The sequence below is a fragment of the Sus scrofa genome, chromosome X, assembly GCF_054392235.1.
Source record: "Sus scrofa isolate SSC_HxYL_T2T_F1_AM1 chromosome X, Sscrofa_HxYL_maternal_Yorkshire_Landrace_v2.0, whole genome shotgun sequence".
Lineage (NCBI taxonomy): Eukaryota > Metazoa > Chordata > Mammalia > Artiodactyla > Suidae > Sus > Sus scrofa.
In genome coordinates this window covers 130,424,404-130,443,730 of record NC_139401.1, presented here as the reverse complement: position 1 = coordinate 130,443,730, position 19,327 = coordinate 130,424,404, and the positions used below count along the sequence as shown (strand labels likewise).

Here is a 19,327-nt window from a genome sequence, read left to right as displayed (position 1 = left end):
CTAAACTGATGGCTACCAAAAGGGAAACATGAGGGGAGGGATAAATTAGGAGGTTGGGATTAATATATACACACTACTATGTATAAGATAGAGAAGTAACAAGGACCTACTGTATAACATGGGGAAATCTATTCAATATTCTGTAGTAACTTATATGGGGAAAGAATCTGAAAAAGAAGGATATGCGTATATGTATAACTGACTCACTTTGCTGTACACCTGAAACTAACACAACATTGTAAGTCAACTATATTCCAATAAAATTTTAAAATAGAAATTAATACAAAATCATACTGGTACATAGACAACAGGTTTTACATTTTTCATTTTATTGGAGAGCAAGCAAATACCAGAGCGTGTTTCAATCCTGGATCCCTGCTAACCCTTGAGAAGAAGCAGGTGAAAAAGATCAGAGCTTTTCAATAAGACCTATAGTTAAACTGCAATTACTATTGATAAGGATGACCTATTTTCTATTCCTGTTAAATTTCAAGTTCTGGGAGGGCAGGCACTGTGTCTTGTTCATCTTGGAGCGCAGGGCCTGGGATACCAGAGAGTTGCAGGAAATGTTTCCTGACAGAATATAAAATGTAGATGGATCCTGGGGTGATGTGGGCAGTGTAGTTGGTATAGAGTCAGAGAGCAGTAAAGTGTTGACCAGAGTGAAACACCTAAAAATTTGCCTTGGCATCCCAGTGTGATGCTTTTACCCTGAGAAACATCATGGTCTGTGTTCTGAAGTGTGTGTTTGGCTCTTTGGGAAAGAGCGCTGCTGAGGCATCGTATTCCCTTCTGCTATGAAATCATAGCATGTGATTTGATGGACATGACTAAACGAAAGAACGGCTGGACATGCCCCTCTCTTCACTCCAGCGCCTTGCAAAAGCAGGAAAAGTCTTTTTCTGCCTTCACTCACCACTCTCTAGAGGTGGAACCAAGCATTAAGCCTCGATTTGTGAGGAAGCCCCGTTGTTACTGCTTTCGCTACCAAATGGATCTGATTCAAGGGTAGATCCTAATGTTCAGTGCTCTAATGTTCAAGAGATTCCATCCAGGTAGTATTTCTTGAATGCCTGCCATTTGTAAGCCGGAAAGCATGTGGACTGAAGCTACTGCTTGATAAGTTTGAGAAGGTATTTTCCTCTGTAGCATTGAGTGTCTAGTGGCTTCTCTATTCTACTTCCTAAAAGTATCTTAAATCCATCCCACATCTCAACCTGCTTTATCTTTCTAGTCTAAGGCATCATCATGTCATTCATGCATGGTCACTGCAGTGGCCTCCTCACTGAACTCCACTTTCCACACTTGCTCCCCTTCAGTCTATCATGCAAACAGTAGCCAAAGGGATCCTTCAATTTCAGACAGATCACGTTACCCCTCTTCTCAAAACTCTACAATGGCTCTTGATCTCAGTGTTCTTAAAAGCCAAAGTTCCCCAAAAACCCTACATAGTTATGCAGTGGCCATGTTATCTCCTACATCCCCCGACTTTATAGTGATACTAAAATATGTATTCTAAAAGTTTCAACAGTTTAACTTGTAGAGAGGATGTAACAGATGCCACGGTTGATAAAGAAATTTCCCACTTATTCACGGTCATAACTAATTACATTTTTTCCTTTTAGTTGTAGTCAACATTTGTGCTAAATTGCTGCTCATACACTGTGCATTGACATGAAAACCACTGAAGAGCGGCATAAAGGATGTCGGACACTGCAGGTGTACTGAAAGATAACGCTCTGTGTTAGTGTGACATAGCTATATCACAGACACCAAAACTCATGGGAAGTTGATCACTATCAAAGCCAGGGCATAAAATTTTCCTCACTTAAAAATTATTTTTGCATGGATGAAAATTGAGGAGAAATTATAATGGAGATGTGAAAATGACAATAGAAAATATACAGTGGCATTCAAAATAGTGTCAAAACAGCTACAATGGAATAGCAGGCTCAAATTCATCGTATACCTGCCATGATACCTGATATTCCTGGTATTAAGTTTCACAGGGTTGGAAAGAGCCAAAAAAGTTATATAGTTAACATTAGTTCTATAGTCAACGTCATAACAAATTGAATTTTGATACATGCAATTCCAGATCCTGCAGAGTGGAGAATAAGCAGGCGCAGGTATCACATATGGGACTAAAGTTTCTGCAGGCGTGTTAAGCTCCCTTGATTTTGAGGAGCAAGGAAGCACTCAAGGTACCATAAGTAATTGGAGTTTGTGGTAAGAATATAAACTTGGAGTAACCTCCTTGGACTGACAAGTAGCTGCCACTCCATATCTAAGGAAGCTGCTCCAAGGATTGGGTTTTCTTGTCACACACCCTTAGCTGAAACTATTCACGGATCTCCAGTTCAGAGCTCTTATTAATTGGGCTCTGCTACTTTCTCAGTCATTGCTTCTCTTTTTTCTTAGTACCGGCAAAGACTGTCTGATGAACCCTCCTCCCTCATGATGCCTCTGTATCTTTGCCCTATACTCAGCTTTCTCCTGGTGCTAAGGATGACCCATACAAGAGCCTAACTAAAGCCAAACCCTCCATTTGTGCATTCAGTCTCACTCCTTCTCACCTATTCAAAGACAACAGTCCAGCAGTTTTCCCTTCCTTTCCTCATCAGCTTTTTCCCTCTCAACTGGATCATTCCTGTGAGCATAAAGACATCTTGTAATTTCTCCATTCTTAAAACAAAACAAAACAAACAAAAAACAAAAACAAAAAAAACCTTGGCCAGGAGTTCCCTTGTGGCTCAGTGGTTAATGAACCCAACTAGGACCCATGGGGCTGTGAGTTCAATCCCTGGCCTTGCTCAATGGGGTAAGGATCTGGCATTGTTGTGAGCTGTGGTGTAGGTCACAGACATGGCTCAGATCCCGCATTGCTGTGGCTGTGGTGTAGGCCAGCAGCTGTAGCCCCAATTTGACCCCAGCCTGGGAACTTCCATATGTTGCGGGTACAGTCCTAAAAAAGCAAACAACAACAACAAAAACAATAACAAAACCTTGGCCATATTCATTTCCATCCACTGTACCTTTTTTCTGCTCTCTTTTTTAGCAAAATGCCTTGAAATATGTTGCCTGTGCCCAGTGTCTTCATTTCCTCTCTTCACATTCCCTGTTGAACCTACTCTAATCAGGGTCTCATCTTCGCCACTCTTATTAACTCAGCTATTGTCAAGGTCAAAGGCTTTCTCATTGTTGAATTCAGTGGTCGACTATCATTCCTCATCATACTTGACCTATCTGCAATATTTGATACAGTTAATCTTTTTTTCTTCCTTGAAACACTTCAGCCTGGATTCCAGGACCCATCCTTTCCTGGTTTTCCTTCTACATTACTAGCTACTTCTCTATTTACTCTGCTGATTCTTCCACATCTCCCACTCCTAAGTACTGGGCTGCCCTGGACTTAGTCTTCAGATCTCTTCTCTGTCTATTCTTTTGACTATTGACTTATCCAGTTCCATGGCTTGGAATACCATTATATGTTAATGATTCCCAAATTTGTGTCTCCAGCCCAGAATCTCTTCTCTAATTTCCAGACTCATATAGCCAATGGCCTTCTTGACATCTACACATGAATAGCTAATGTACATCTGAAACTTATTATTTCTGCTATGGACTGAATGTTTGTGTCTCCTCAAAATCCATATGTTGAAATCCAGTCCCTAGTATGATGGTGTTAGGAAGTGAGGACTTTAGGAGATGACTAGGTGATGAGGGTAGATCCCTCATGAGTGGAATTAGTGCCCTTATAAATGAGGCCCCAGGGAGCTCCCTCACCCTTCCACCGTGTGAGGACACAATAAGAAGATGGACACATGTGAACAAGGAGGTAGGGCCTCATCAGACACCAAATCTCCTGTCCCCTTGAGCTTGGACCTCCCAGCCCCCAGGACTGCAAGAAATAAATTTCTGTTGTTATAAGCCACCCTGTCTGTGATATTTTGTTATAGCAGTGTGAACTAAGATAACAGATAACATCTAAAACAGAACTCCTGATGTTCTCCCCAAATTTGACCAATCTGTACATTTTTTAAAGTTAGGAAATGGCAAGTCCATTATTCTAGTTCCATAGGCCAGAATAGTATTGGAGTTATTTTCAACTCTTTGTTTTCCCTCTCTCACATCCCACATCCAATATGTCAGCAAATCCTGTGGCTCTACTGCCAATTAAAACTAAAATTCAGCTACTTCCCCCCGCCCCGGACCACTTTGGTGTAAGCTTCCACCATTTTCCTTCTGGATTATTGTAATAGTCTGCTAACTTTTCTCATTTATTTGACAGCGTTCTTTTAAAAATTTAAGTCAGATCATGTCAATCTCCTGATCCAAAGCCTCCAGTAATTTACCATCATAATCAGGGAGGGTACAATGGCCTACAAGACATCGATGACCTCTCCTAAAAATAAATTTTTCATCTCATCACCTTCTATTTCCACCTTAATTTACTCTAGCTTTCTTGATATCTCTCCCTATCTGCTTCCTTCGACTGGCTCTTCTCTATGGCTTTTATCACTATCTGTGATGCTATTTTGCCCAGTAATTTATTTTTTCTCTTTTCTAGTAGACAATGAGCTCGGCAAAGTCACAGATCTTTGTTTTTTAGTTCACTGGTGTATCCCCGGTGCCAAGAACAGTGCCTGGCACATGACAGCTGACTTATAAATATTTATTGAATGATTGTATAAACCATCAAGTAGCTGTACATGTATTTTTTTCAATTCTCTAATCTGGAAAGTTTAGGGATCTGGTTGGCCTAGTGAATTATCATTGCAACTTTTTTTTTTTTTTATTTTTAGAGCTTCTTTCACAGCGTATGGAGGTACATTATTAGCATTGTTATTATATATTTTTACTAATATACATTGCTTATTTAATTGCTAAGCACACTGTTATTGCTTAGCACATCATTATTATTATTAGAAGTAATAATATTATTATTTCTTGGGACTAGATTTCTTGCAAATAATGACAAAATTGTCTAAGAATGAGAATACTTCCATTCTAGGAGAAATAGGCTGTAACTGTCAGTATGGGTTTATTAGGGTTTATTAGCATATCCAGAGGGCCACTGATTTCAGAGAGTGTGTGAGTCATATATGTTGGACAAAGTTTGAGGTGTGACTTATAAGTGTTATAAAAATTTGAGTTCATCTTGTGGATTTCTTCATGGCCTTCATTTAACCATTCTTCCAGGAGAAAGACTATGTGATTTGTTTCCCGAAAGGTAATCTCTTTTAAGAATTGAGATCATGTTTCTTGACTTTGTATTCCCAGTGCCTGGCATTTGTTTGATGAATGCAAAAGAACAAAGAGTTGCATCTTGGGTCTGTGAGTATGTGAACTAGTTCAAGAAAAGATCTGTGTGTTACTGTGTGTGAAACCATGTGCTTGTGTGTGTGTGTGAACATTTGCGTGTGATTTTATGTGTTGTGTGAAATTAGACAGTAGCCTTTTTGAAGGAAGTGAGAGTGTCTGTTTTGTTTCCTGGGCTTGATAGATGCAGCAGTCAAAGGCCTAACATTGGTAGGCCCTGAAGAAATACTCCTTGAGTGAAAGAAGTATTAGATAGGGTGTCAAAGAGTACATACTCTGGGACTGTGGAGAAGTTACCTAACTTTTATCTAATATTAGGGTTCCTCAGAAATTCAAAGAGAGATATTAAAACTATCTATTATATAACTACCATATGATCCAGAAATCCCACCTCTGGACATATAGCTGGACAAAACTACAATTCAAAAATACATGCACCCATATATTCATAGCAGCACTATTCACGATAGCCAAGACATGGAAGCAACCTAAATGTCCATCAATAGATGTATGGATTAAGAAGATGTGGTACATATACACAGTAGAATACTACTCAGCCATAAAAATGAACAAATGATGCCATTTGCAGCCACACAGATGCAACTAGAGATTCTCATACTAAGGGAAGTAAGTCAGAAAGAGAAACATAAATACAATATGATATCATTTATATATGGAATCTAAAACATGGCACAAATGAACCTATCTACAGAACAGAAATAGATTCACATGGAGAACAGACTTGTAGTTGCCAAGGGGGAGGGAGAGAGGGAGTAGGATGGACTGGGAGTTTGGGGATTAGTAGATGCAAACTATTACACTTAGGATAGATAAACAATGAGGTCCTACTGTATAGCACAGGGAACTGTATCTAGTCTCTTGGGATAGACCATGATGGAAGATAATATAAGAAAGGGAATGTGTGTGTGTATATACATATATACATACATATATATATATACATACATACATACATATATATATATATATGAATGACTGGGTCACTTTGCTGTATAGAAGAAATTGACACAACATTATAAATTCACTTTAATAATAATAAAAAGTATTTATCTCATAGGTTGTGGTGGAGATGGAAGAATCAAAGCATGCAAAGTGCTTAGGACAATGTTTGGCAAAAAGTAAGGATTCAATACAAGTTAGTGTTATAACTGCTTCTGCTGCTGTTAATAGCATAATGCCTGTAATGGTCCAGGGTAAATACCTGTGGTTTTGGTTTTTGTAGGAGGAAATCCACTGGGAAAATGCTAGGCCATGCTACAGTAACAAATTAGCTCTGAAAGTATAACAATTTAGCATAGAATGCTTTATTTCTTGCACACGTGGAATAATGTAAGTCAGGTAGAGTCTCCCGGCAGCTCTGCTCATGAAGTGACTTAGTCATCAAGTTGCCTATTTTCTGGCTCCATCACTTCAACATGTCCTCCATAATGAGGCAGGAGTAGAGAGGTAGAGGATTATACAGAGGCTTTCAAATGCTTGAGCCCAGAAATGGTACACATCACTTCTACTCATGTTTCATTCGCTAAAACTAGGTTCACATGCTCCTCCCTTAATGTAAGACAAATGGGAACTGCATCCTTCTGTGTGGCTGGGAAGGAGAACTGGATTTGGATGAGCTTCATCAGTCTTATCCATATAGACTATGCTATTATGGGGCAGTCATTAATTGATCACTTATTCATTGATAATTAATGACTATATTTAGCTTTTTAAAAAAGTGTATTGGAGTTCCCGTTGTGGCGCAGTGGTTAACGAATCCGACTAGGAACCATGAGGTTGCGGGTTCGGTCCCTGGCCTTGCTCAGTGGGTTAACGATCCGGCGTTGCCATGAGCTGTGGTGTAGGTTGCAGACGCGGCTCGGATCCTGCGTTGCTGTGGCTCTGGCGTAGGCTGGTGGCTACAGCTCCGATTCGACCCCTATCCTGGGAACCTCCATATGCCGCGGGAGTGGCCCAAGAAATGGCAAAAAGACAAAAAAAAAAAAATAAATAAAAAAGTGTATGAATAATTTCTTTATCATTTATTTATACATTTTTTTCTTCTGTACAGCACGGTGACCCAGTTACACACACATATATATATATATACATTCTTTTTCTCACATTACGTGTTACATCCTAAGTGACTAGACATGGTTCCCAGTGCTACACAGCAGGATCTCATTGCTAATCCATCCCAAAGGCTACATTCTGCATCTATTTACCCCAGGCTCCCAGTCCCTCCCAGTCCCTCCCCTTCCCCTTTGGCAACCACAAGTCTATTCTCCAACTCCATGAGTTTCTTTTCTTTGGAAAGTTTCCTTTGTGCCATATATTAGATTCCAGATATAAGTGATATCATATGGTTTTTGTCTTTCTCTTTCTGACTTACTTCACTCAGGGTGAGAGTCTCTAGTTCCATTCATGTTGCTGCAAATGGCATTATTTCATTCTTTTTTATGGCTGAGTAGTATTCCACTGTGTATATATACCACATCTTCCTAATCCAATCACGTATCAGTAGACATTTGGGCTGATTCCATGTCTTGGCTATTGTGAATAGAGCTGCAATGAACATGCAGGTGCATGTGTCTTTTTCAAGGACAGTTTTGTCTGGATATATGCCCAAGAGTGGGATTGCTGGGTCATATGGTAGTTCTATGTATAGTTTTCTAAGGTACCTCCAAACTGTCCTCCATAGTGGCTGTACCAGTTTACATTCCCACCAACAGTGCAGGAGGGTTCCCTTTTCTCCACACCCCCTCCAGCATTTGTTATTTGTGGACTTATGAATGACGGTCACTCTGACTGGGGTGAGGTGGTATCTCGTGGTAGTTTTGATTTGCATTTCTCTAATAATCAGGGATGTTGAGCATTGTTTCAAGCGCTTGTTAGCTGTCTGTATATCTTCCTTCAAGAAATGTCTATTCAGGTCCTTTGCCCATTTTTCAGTTGGGTTGTTGGCTTTTTTGCTGTTGAGTTCTATAAGTTGTTTATATATTTTAGAGATTAGGCCCTTGTCAGTTACATCATTTGAAACTATTTTCTCCCATTCTGTAAGTTGTCTTTTTGTTTTCTTTTGGGTTTTCTTTTCTGTGCAAAAACTTGTCAGTTTGATTGAATAATTTTGATTCTTGTTGCAACTGTTCTTTGAAAATTTATCAGACCTTCAGGCCTGAAGCTAAGATTTCAATATTCTATCACATGACTAGTAACAGAACATCTTAACTTTCTGTCTAGGGTTGCCACATTTGTGTAGATTGAGCAATGAACAACTAAGTGTTAAGCAATTGACTTTTGTATAGATTTATCTTTCTATGTTCTCATTATCACTTTTTTTTTTTTTTGGCCTTTTTGCCTTTTCTTGAGCTGCTCCTCCAGCATATGGAGGTTCCCAGGCTAGGGGTCGAATTGGAGGTGCAGCTGCTGGCCTATGCCAGAGCTATGGCAATGTGGGATCCGAGCCACCTCTGCAACCTAAACCATAGCTCACGGCAATGCCGGATCGTTAACCCACTGAGCAAGGCCAGGGATTGAACCTGCAACCTCATGGTTCCTAGTCGGATTCGTTAACCACTGTGCCACGATGGGAACTCCCTCATTCTCACTTTTTAGACTCTGCATATTCGTTACTTACCTGCCAGTTCATTGAGACATTAAAAATATGTATATTATTTAGTATTTTATATTTTATTTATTTATTTAAATAAAATATATTTTAAAACTTTATTTTACATTTTAAATATAAGCATATATATTACATTTCATCTGTTCAGCATTATTAGTTACTTTCAGTAGAAGGGTCTTTCAGGGTATCTAGTTCACCATATTGCCATCACTCAAAGAATTCACGTAGGTTAAAATTCAAAGAAATGTGAATTCACAGGAAAGATATCCTCAAAACATGCTGAAAAATAAGGCGCCATGAGAAGAAGCCACCTGAAAATGGCAGAAGCTTCAGAAACAAGAAAAACTTTAGATATTGGAATTATCAGATACTAATCTTAAAAGGATATTTATTATCTTTAAATATACATAAGATTAAAAATATAAGCATATCATAAGATTATAAAAGTTGTCAAGTTTTGAAAAACAATGCAACAATTTATACTAATAAAAGTATAACTGAAATTTAAAACAATGTATTTAATGAACACATGTAAAATTAAATTGATATATTTAATTAACAAATTGGAAGATAGATCTGAAAATAGCATTGGTTTTTCCTTTGGGTAATAGTGAGCTAGGTAATTCATACCTATCTTCTTTCTCAAGATAATGTTTATATTTAATTTACCTCTTAAAATTGTCTTCTTTAAGAATAAAAGAGTTAAAAAAGATTATAAAGAATTACCAAAGATATGGGAGAAGACAGGAAAACGGGGGAGTGGTCTGCCATTGAAGACTACCCTTTTCCCTGGGAGAGTTTGCTGATTTGGAATAGGTAACTGAGATGCTGAGTCTCTTTATAAAAGCCTTTCAGGTATAGGGGACAGAAGTTTGGGGTACAGAATCTAACAAAGGTAGGGGTCAGGGAAACTCCTTCATGCTTTAGACCAGAGGTTAGCCATCTTCTCTGCAAAAAGCCGGAGAATAATATCTTTACAGGCCATATATTGTCTCCCACTCATCTAGTCCTTTGATTTTTTTTTTACAACCCCTTAAAAATGTGAAAAAGTTTCCTTGCCCATGGATCAAGCAAAAGCAGGCTATGTGCTGGAATTGGCTTGCCAGCCATATTTGATCTGTGGGCTGTAGTTTGCTCACCCCTTTAGAGTGAAGACATGGAAAGAAGATCCTAGGAGTAAATCTCAAGACCTCAAATTGGATTAAGATGATCTCAGGTTCAAGCAAAGGCCCTTGGCAGAAACAAATGAAAAATACTTTAGAGGAAATTACCCTCCCGAAGAAATTGAGGTCTGCTTATAACTTTTGAAATACAGTGTTCAATACTCGATGAAATACAACTGGACACGGTAGGAAACATGATATTTTGAACACAAAATAGCAGAAAGAACAAAAAATAGACAGGACCTCCATCTTACATTTCAAAATGGGTTTTTCACTACATAGATTCATATCATTAAAATTTAATGTGTTCCTTTGGATGAGACCAAATTAAAAATCCCTGAAAAGGATTGTAAAGTATAAAAAGTGACATAGGTTTGAAAGAGAACCAAACAGAAGTTTTAGAATAGAAGAAAAAACAGGAATTCCTGTTGTGGCTCAGCTATAATGAACCCGACTAGTATCCATAAGAATGTGGGTTTGATCCCTGGCCTTGCTCAGTGGGTTAAGGATCTGGTATTGCTGTGGCTGTGGCGTACCGTGCTGGCAGCTGCAGCTCCGATTTGACCCCTAGCCTGGGAACTTCTATATGCCACAGCTACAGCCCTAAAGAAAGAAAAAAAAAAAGATGAAAACACAGTAAGTGAAATCAACCTCTACAATTAGGGATTTAAGACCTGAGGAGAGAATTTGTGAGTGAAATAGAGAATAATTCAGAAGAAATAATCCAAAGTGAAACACACAAAAAGGATTGAAAACAGAACAGATGGTATGAGATAGAGGATGAAGTGAGAAGCTTGAATACATATAAAATTAATGTCCAAGGGAATTCCCTGATGGTCTAGTGGTTAGGATTCAGCACTTTCATTGCTGCAGCCTGGGTTTGATCCCTGGTCTGGAAACTGAGATCTCATATCAAGCCATTGCACATTGCAGCCAAAATGAAAACAAAAACCAAAAACAGCGCCCCCCCCCCCAAACATCGGATCTCTCATGCCTCTTCTGGAGTAGTTATACTGCGCAGGGCTGGGACTGTTTCTTATTCATCTTTATGCCCGCAGATGTGCTCAGCATGATGCTTTATAGTTAGCGATTACTTAGTAAATGCTTTTTAAATATTCAATTATTTTTATAGAACATGCTATACGAAAATATTGCTGTGTGTCAGTTAAATGGATTAACAGATTTTGGGGGGATATACGCAGGTTAAATATTTTAGTGAGAATGTATAAAGTAGTATAATAATCATTTCCATACCTTGTGGTGGTAGACCTTCTTGAGCGCCTTTCCAACAGTCATTGCCTTCATCTTTTGTTTTGTTTTGTTTTGTTTTTTTATTGTTGCTAACAGGACCCTGGGCAATGAAACCAGTCCAAACCAATCATGGGATACTATACTATGAGTGGTCCAGAGATAGATGTGTGTGACACAATTTTGGCCATCTAGATTATGAGGTGCCTTCTGTGAAATATTTTTTTCCTTATAAAGAACTGTATAAAAAGAATTCTGCCCCATGTCCCCACATATTTTGTTTTGAATCTTGTTGTATGAAAATCTGAAGCTGCAGGAGACATCTTGTGACCAAGAAGCAACAAGGACTTGAATTATATATCTGCCTGGTACAGGCCATTGTTGGTTAGTTTAGTTGCCTGCGGCCAAAACCACACATTGAACAACTCTTAAAAAAAAAAAATCAGGATATTTCCTTATTTTTAGAGAACACTCATCTTCTTTGTCATAATTTGCTCATAATAATTAGGTAATTTTAGTCACAGTTGTTGAATTTCCTCAATTTTTTTCTGTCTTTTTTTTAATCTACTTATAATAGTAATCCAGGTTTATTGAAGAAAAGTTTCATAATCCAGAGAAGTACAGTGAAGAAAATTAAAAACACATAATTTTACCACCTACATATACTTGCTGTTCAAATTTTGATTTGTTTGCAGTATCATTTTGAAATTTCACTTTTATTTTTATCACAGTTTTATATTTCATATGTAATTTGTAATATATAAAACAGTGACAAATACATATTTATAGAATTTAAATAAAATTAATAAAATAAAATCAATAAAATAATATGTAATATATTGATATTATAGGAACATATATAACATAGATATATAATAAAAGATATAAAAATACATTACATATTATATACAATAAATATTTGAATGTAATATATATTGATATATTTATAGCTTAAAAATCAAATAGTTCCATAAATTCTGAAAAAAAATGACAATTATCCAGTGTTTCCCAATTTCCATTGCCATTTTCCAGATGCAGTTAAATTCTTTTAGCTGTTTCTTATCATATGTATTTCCATATATACATAAATAACATATAAAATTCCTATTTCTTCATAATTTAACTTTATATGTTATCTTTCACTTCCAAATATCAACAAAATGAATTTGGTTTTCTTACACACCTTGCAGATTTTCCAGCCTAATATATATCTCCTATCCCATCTTTCCCATATGGTCATACTACAATTGCACTTAATTCTGAGGTCACTCTTTACATTATTACTATCATCATAGAAATGTTGATGGCTAAATATGTAGTATATTATATTCCTTCCTTATATAACTCTAACCTCTAGGGATTTAGCAATTATCTTTTTCTCTTATTGCTTATACTACTTTTCACTACCATGCCATCATATTCTCTTAACGGATATGTGTATCTCTTCTCAGTAACTTCCTCCCAAATATTCAAAGGAATAAACATCTGCAGCCTCACATTTCTGAAAAATGCCTGTTTTCTTTCACTTTGCTTTATTGTTGTACACATTGGGCGAGTTCCTCAAAATTATCTTCTAATCTTTCTACTGATTTTTAAACTTTCTGCTACCATATTTTAATTTCCTAAAGCTTATATATTTCTTATAGTATCCTAATTTTGTATTTGTTTTATAATTTTACATTGTTTCCTGTATTTTCTGTGTTTTTTCATCTTCTCTTCAACGTGTTACTCTTTTTGTCTGATCCTTTCCCATAGGAGCTGTTCTTCATATATAGTATTACTCGGTTGTCCACTGATAACCATTGTGGTTACCTCTGTTCAAGATACTGTCTTTTCCTTAATCTCCTCTTTTACAAAAAAAAAGTTTCACCCTTAGTTCTGATTGGCTTTTCAAAATCCAGAGTTTCTCTGGATCAGCTTCTCCAGAGTATATCTCTATCAGCATAGTAAGGGCTTCTCAATCAGACTTTCAACCAATTCTTGTGTTTTTTAGAATCATCCACACTTCGACATCAGTGATGCCTGCTAGCTCTAATTCCTGGGCTTTTCCAGGGTTCTTTAACAGTTTATTATAAAGGATATTATAAGGGATACAGATGAACAGTCAGATGAAGAGGTACATATGGAGAGATGCAGAATGGTCCTCATGGAACTGGGGTGCATGAAGCTCCCGAAAAACTGCTTTTTTATGTTTAACAGAAAGTCCCACATCTGTGGATATATATATGAGATAAAAAAAATTCAAAACAAATGTGTATTTGTAAAAAGGTAGAGAAAAATAGACATCTATCAGTAGGTGTATGACTGAATAAAATATAGTGTATTTAAATTCTAGAATATCACACAGCCATTAAAAAATTAGAAGGGATTTCCACACAGTATTGTTAAGTGAAAATAGCAAGATACAGAAAATTATGTTTAAAAAATCTTTTCCTTGGAGTTCCCGTCGTGGCACAGTGGTTAACGAACCCGACTAGGAACCATGAGGTTGCGGGTTCGGTCCCTGCCCTTGCTCAGTGGGTTAAGGATCCGGCGTTGCCGTGAGCTGTGGTGTAGGTTGCAGACACGGCTCGGATCCCGCATTGCTGTGGCTCTGGCATAGGCCGGTGGCTACAGCTCCGATTCGACCCCTATCCTGGGAACCTCCATATGCCGCGGGAGCGGCCCAAAGAGATAGCAAAAAGACAAAAAAAAAAAAAAATCTTTTCCTTGTAAAACAATCTCCAACAGAAAAAAATACCCTGTATATGAGATATATGTATAGGCTCATGTCTATATAGAACTATGAGTATGGGAAAATATGGATGGTGGTTAAAGTGGATTATCTTCCTATGAAGAATGGAGTGGGGCTGGGATCATATGGAGTGAGGGGGAGAGGAGGAGAAATGGAGAGCCAAAGTTATAAAAAAAATCATCATCATAATGGAAATATATTTTGTCTGCATCCTACCCGTCTGGCAGATATCAGATTTAGAATTCTCAAGTTTTAATTTCCATTTTGCTATAGCAACAGCCAACTAATGGCAGGACCTTCCTGAGTGAGTTAACACTGGATGATAGCTCAAAATAGAGCCTTCTGATTGGAAGACATAAGCCACATATAGGATTGTTAATTCCATAAATAAGGGCTATAAATAGGAACTGGGATCATAGTTAAGCATATCAGAGAAAAACATGTGGGTGTATAAATTATGTTCTTTAAATACACTGGAATTTTTGTAACTCAAAATTATTTATTCAGTAGACTAGGTAACTAGTGAACAAGTTTCCTACAAGCTCTGAAATCCTACTCTCCTAGGATCTAGTTCTTGGACTGGATTTGCACATTGAATATTAAGGAAGGAAAGAAGGAAAATGACATTTAATGCCGTGTGCCGTGCTCTTTCTAGTGGCCGTTCCAAGGACTGGCTTTGGGGAACAAACTCCATAAACCACCCCTCAAAGTCACCACGTGTAAATATATGATCAAAGTCAATATTGTGTTTGCCATGCAAATAGCCCTTCAAGACACAGCCCTCATCCTCTTCCCACACTGCTAGCCCTTATCTTGTCCTAGAGGGACATCTGGAAGCCTGCCAACAGCACTGCATTTCTATGCAATTTAATCATCACAACTGCTGTGTAAAACTAGATGACATTCCCATTTTACAGATAAGGAAATAGTGGCTCAGAGAGGTCACATGGTGTTCAAAGGTAGGTCTCCTTACTGCAAAGTCAGGGTCTGCTCTGTTGTAGTAGTACTTTGTATTATTATTTGCAAACGACAGAAACCACTTCTGGCTGGTTTATGTACATGAGGAATTTAATTAATAGGAATATTGGAAAAATCGACCTCAGAACTGTGCAACCTTAAGCAATGCTCAAAATTAGACCAAATAATGAACTGAATTAAGGAACAACTACTGAATTCTATAGCTTGGACAACTGGCGATGGTGACAGATCACTGGATGATGGATGCTCTCACTAGCACTGCTGTCTGGGCTACCTAAGTGACTTGATTGTGCTGCCCTTACCATTGACCCCCATCACAGTTGTCCTCGCCTTACATCATTTGTATATCAAAGTTCCAGCACCTGTTTAGTGAAGTCGGCCTAAAACAGGGGTTTTGAAAACTTCACTATGTGGGCATTTCCGTTATGGCTCAACATGTTATGAACCCAACTAGTATCCATGAGGTCGCGGGTTTGATCCCTGGCCTCACTTAGTAGGTTAAGGATCTGGCATTGCTGTGAGCTGTGGTGTAGGTCACAGATGTGGCTCGGATCTGGCATTGCTGTGGGTGTGGCGAAGGCCAGCAGCTGCAGCTCTGATTAGACCCCTAGCCTGGGAACTTCTATATGCTGCAGGTGCAGCCCTAAAAATAAATAAATAAATAAAAAAGCTTTACTATGCAATGGAATCACCGATGAAGCTCCTCTCTCTCTCCCTCTCTCCTTCTTCTCCCTCTTGTCCCTCTATGTCCCTCTCTTTCTCTCTCCACCCCAGAGATGATTTTGAGTCAGTTGGTCCTGGGTTTCCAAAACTCCACTGATGAATCCGCTGCAGACCCAAGGTGAAGGACTGTTGGGCTATTCCTGGCCCATGTTTGGTTACCAGGCCTCCTTGATAAGAAGAATCACCTGAGTATATGTTAAGGTAAATCTTTCCCTGGCCTCTTCTCACAGCCACTTAGAATCATCTTGAGAAAAATTTGTGTAGATGTTAAGAACCCCGGGTGATTCTCATCGGGGAGGTTAGGAACGTGCTCTTCTACAACAGATGTCAATACTTTAGCAGCAAGGGAGGCGGGCAAAGCAAGTATTTTCAGTCTCTCTACGGGAGAAGGGGATCCTGCCTCCCATCAAAACTCATGAGGTAAGGATTCCCCATACATTGGAAGGGGGTTCATATCCTGGACTGCTGGAAAGAATGACAAATGCCTGTTGCAGTCCCACACAGCTTCTTTAGAGATACAGGATTTCTTTAAATGGGTTGTGTATTTTCTTCCAAATACTTTGTTTTCTTCTGACTAAAACATCAACTCTCTTAGCATACATCCTTGCCAAGAAAACAACATTACTACTGCTTAAGTTAATCTTTGTGCACACATTAAAAAAAAGAGAGGGTGCTTGATCTGAGTTGCTTAAAGAGACTATGGCTGAACTCTTGAATGCTATCCTGGTTTGATCTCATTTAGGTAGAAAGAAGCTGAAGCAAACTTTAGCCCTGAAGAAATATGATAAAATAAATATGATAAAGGCCTGACTATTGCTAGGATAATTAGCATAAAATATCCTTCAGTTGTTTCCTCAGTGTTGCCGTATATGGGTTATGAATGATATTTAGGAAACAAAATACCTTAATATATTGCATTCTTTAAAGATGACTCCTTTGAGGATCTGATATTGTCCTTTACTTAGAGTTTAATTTAATTTTCTTATGTTTTCAGAAATGGCCTTTCTACATAATGCAGTCTGTATCTCTCCAGCCAAGAGTCCTAATTCCTTACACAGAGTGTAACCCAGTGTAAACATTCCAATTTCAACTGCATTTAAACATCAATGTGTTCCTTCACCTGGGAGAAAATAGTCTCCTCATCCGTACTGCCAATCAATTAACTTCCTTTCATAGTGACATTTAGGAGGAAAGACACCCTGCCTCTATATTCCTTACACAATCAACTGCCCAAGTTGCCCAAACTAAAAGTTAGATAACAGTGATAAGGATATGCTATTTAACCTTCTCCATCACCAGGGAAAAAGAACATTGATGACACATGTTGCAACTTCAAACACTCAAAGCTGGCTGTTTGCAGTCAGTGGGTTTTTCAAAATAACATTTGTTGCAGTTGTTCTCAGTAAATTTTATAGCAGATCACTCATCCTAAGTTACTATCTAGAGATGCTGATGAAGTTACTGGGGAAAAGATTTGATTGATAAGATGCTGTCTCCATACCACCTGTTTAAAAGCAAGGGCCAAATCTGGTGTCTACTAATTAAGGGAAACTCTTCTTTGATGGGAATATTGTGGTCATTTTGGGTTCAAAATGTTCAATGGAATTGTGGCGTCTTGACCTCCTGATGGAACAGGGCCCTAGGTGGTAATCAAAAGTATCTCTCCACATCCAGGACTGAGCAACCAGCATCATTACCACAGATTACAGTACCATTTGTTTCTTGCTCTTTAGTTGGGGCCAGGTGATTAGTGGTGCCAGCTGAGGTTACACAGTTTCAAATTTGCCAGCCCAGGTTCCTGGGGTCAAGCACACTGGGATGATCACTACTACTGCTTTAAAGGGAACTAAAAGGGAAAGGGGGGTTTAGTCTGAAGGTGTGTCTGAGAAGGTTTCGCTTGTGGTCAGAGAGCATCTGAAGTCACCTGGTAGTAGAAGCCTTGAGAAGTCCGTGGTAGTCAAACCTCTCCTAGAGATCTGCTGCTTTTTACATTTCAGCCCTTCCTGGTCAGCATCAAGGAGTACTGGCCACAAAGGATACTGTGCCACTTCCATTCTGCTTTTGAGAAAAGACTGAGGTTAGGTGACAATCTGTTTCTAATGCACTGTTTTGTAATTGGTAATTTACAAAACGATTATGTATAAATAGAGTATTTGTTCTCAATATCATTAAATCGCCTTTGGACTAGATCAGAGGTCTACTCTTTCTCTGTGAAGACCAAGATGCCAAATATTTTAGACTTTCTGGGCAGTATGGACTCTGTTACAACTACTCAACTTTGCTGTTGTAGTACAAAAACAACCATAGCCAAATATAAACAAACGAATGTAGCTGTGTCCCAATAAAACTTTATTTACAAAAACATCTGGCCTGATATAAACTGTGACATTGTCATACACTCAGTAATCATAATGGCATTGACACAAGAGTCTTAAGATCTTAACTTATGTCCAGGTTTTATTACCTGCTAGCTGTATGATCTTTGGGAAGTCATTTTACCTTTTTAAGCCTGAGTTTCCAATTCTCTAAAATGGAATTACCTACTTCAAATATCTGTTGAGAGAATAATAAAAAAGAATATGTAATTGAAGTAATATTAGTGGTTGTTATCTATTGTGAACTTATTAAGTGCTAGGCATTATGTTAGGTTAATTGCGTTAATCATCTAGTTGCATCATATTGTAAGAACAGTTTCTTTTGCTTTATCTATTACCATTACTAATAATCAAAATTAAAAATCTTTTTTGGAGGAGTTCCTGTCATGGCGCAGTGGTTAACGAATCCGACTAGGAACCATGAGGTTGCGGTTTCGGTCCCTGCCCTTGCTCAGTGGGTTAGGGATCTGGCGTTGCTGTGAGCTGTGGTGTAGGTTGCAGACGCGGCTCGGATCCCACGTTGCTGTGGCCCTGGCGTAGACTGGTGGCTATGGTTCCGATTAGACCCCTAGCCTGGGAACCTCCATATGCCATGGGAGCGGCCCAAGAAATGGCAAAAAGACCAAAAAAAAAAAAAATTAAAAAAAAAATCTTTTTTGGACACTTGTAATGCATCAACATTGTACTCATTGTATTACATGAGCTCACTGAAATCTCATAAATTTGGTTGTTATTGTTATTAACACCAGTTTACAAGTATTAAGAACAGAAAATTCCACTATTTAGTTGCAGAATATGCATTAAGGGTGTAGGAGCAACATAAATTAAGACTAATGAGTGAAGGACTGGATATCAAGATGGTAGAGTAAGATAAGAGGATGTGGAGCTCACCTCCCACCACAGACAGATAAAAAGTACATCTACATATGGAATAATTCCCACTGAAAACCAACTGGAAACTGGAAGGACTCCTGAGCAACCAATGATCTAAGAAAGATGCATAGGTAATTGGGTAGGAAGGGAAGAAAAGCAATGAGGCTGGGACCTGTGCCCCTCAGAGGCAACTCAAAGAAAAGGAGATTACATGGGCAGACACCCACCCTGGAGAATGAGCAGGTCAAGCCCATGACTTGGAACCCTGGTCCTGTGGTTCTAC

General features: G+C 38.4%; 1 long non-coding RNA gene across 1 annotated transcript in view; it reads left to right on the top strand.

Moving 5' to 3' along the window:
- Positions 1–18,821, top strand: part of LOC146394810 (uncharacterized) — a 156,289-nt gene extending 137,468 nt beyond the window's left edge. The window contains exon 5 of the long non-coding RNA XR_014835144.1: positions 15,848–18,821. This is a non-coding gene — a long non-coding RNA (uncharacterized LOC146394810). The remainder of the gene's footprint in view (positions 1–15,847) is intronic.
- Positions 18,822–19,327: the final 506 nt, after the last annotated feature.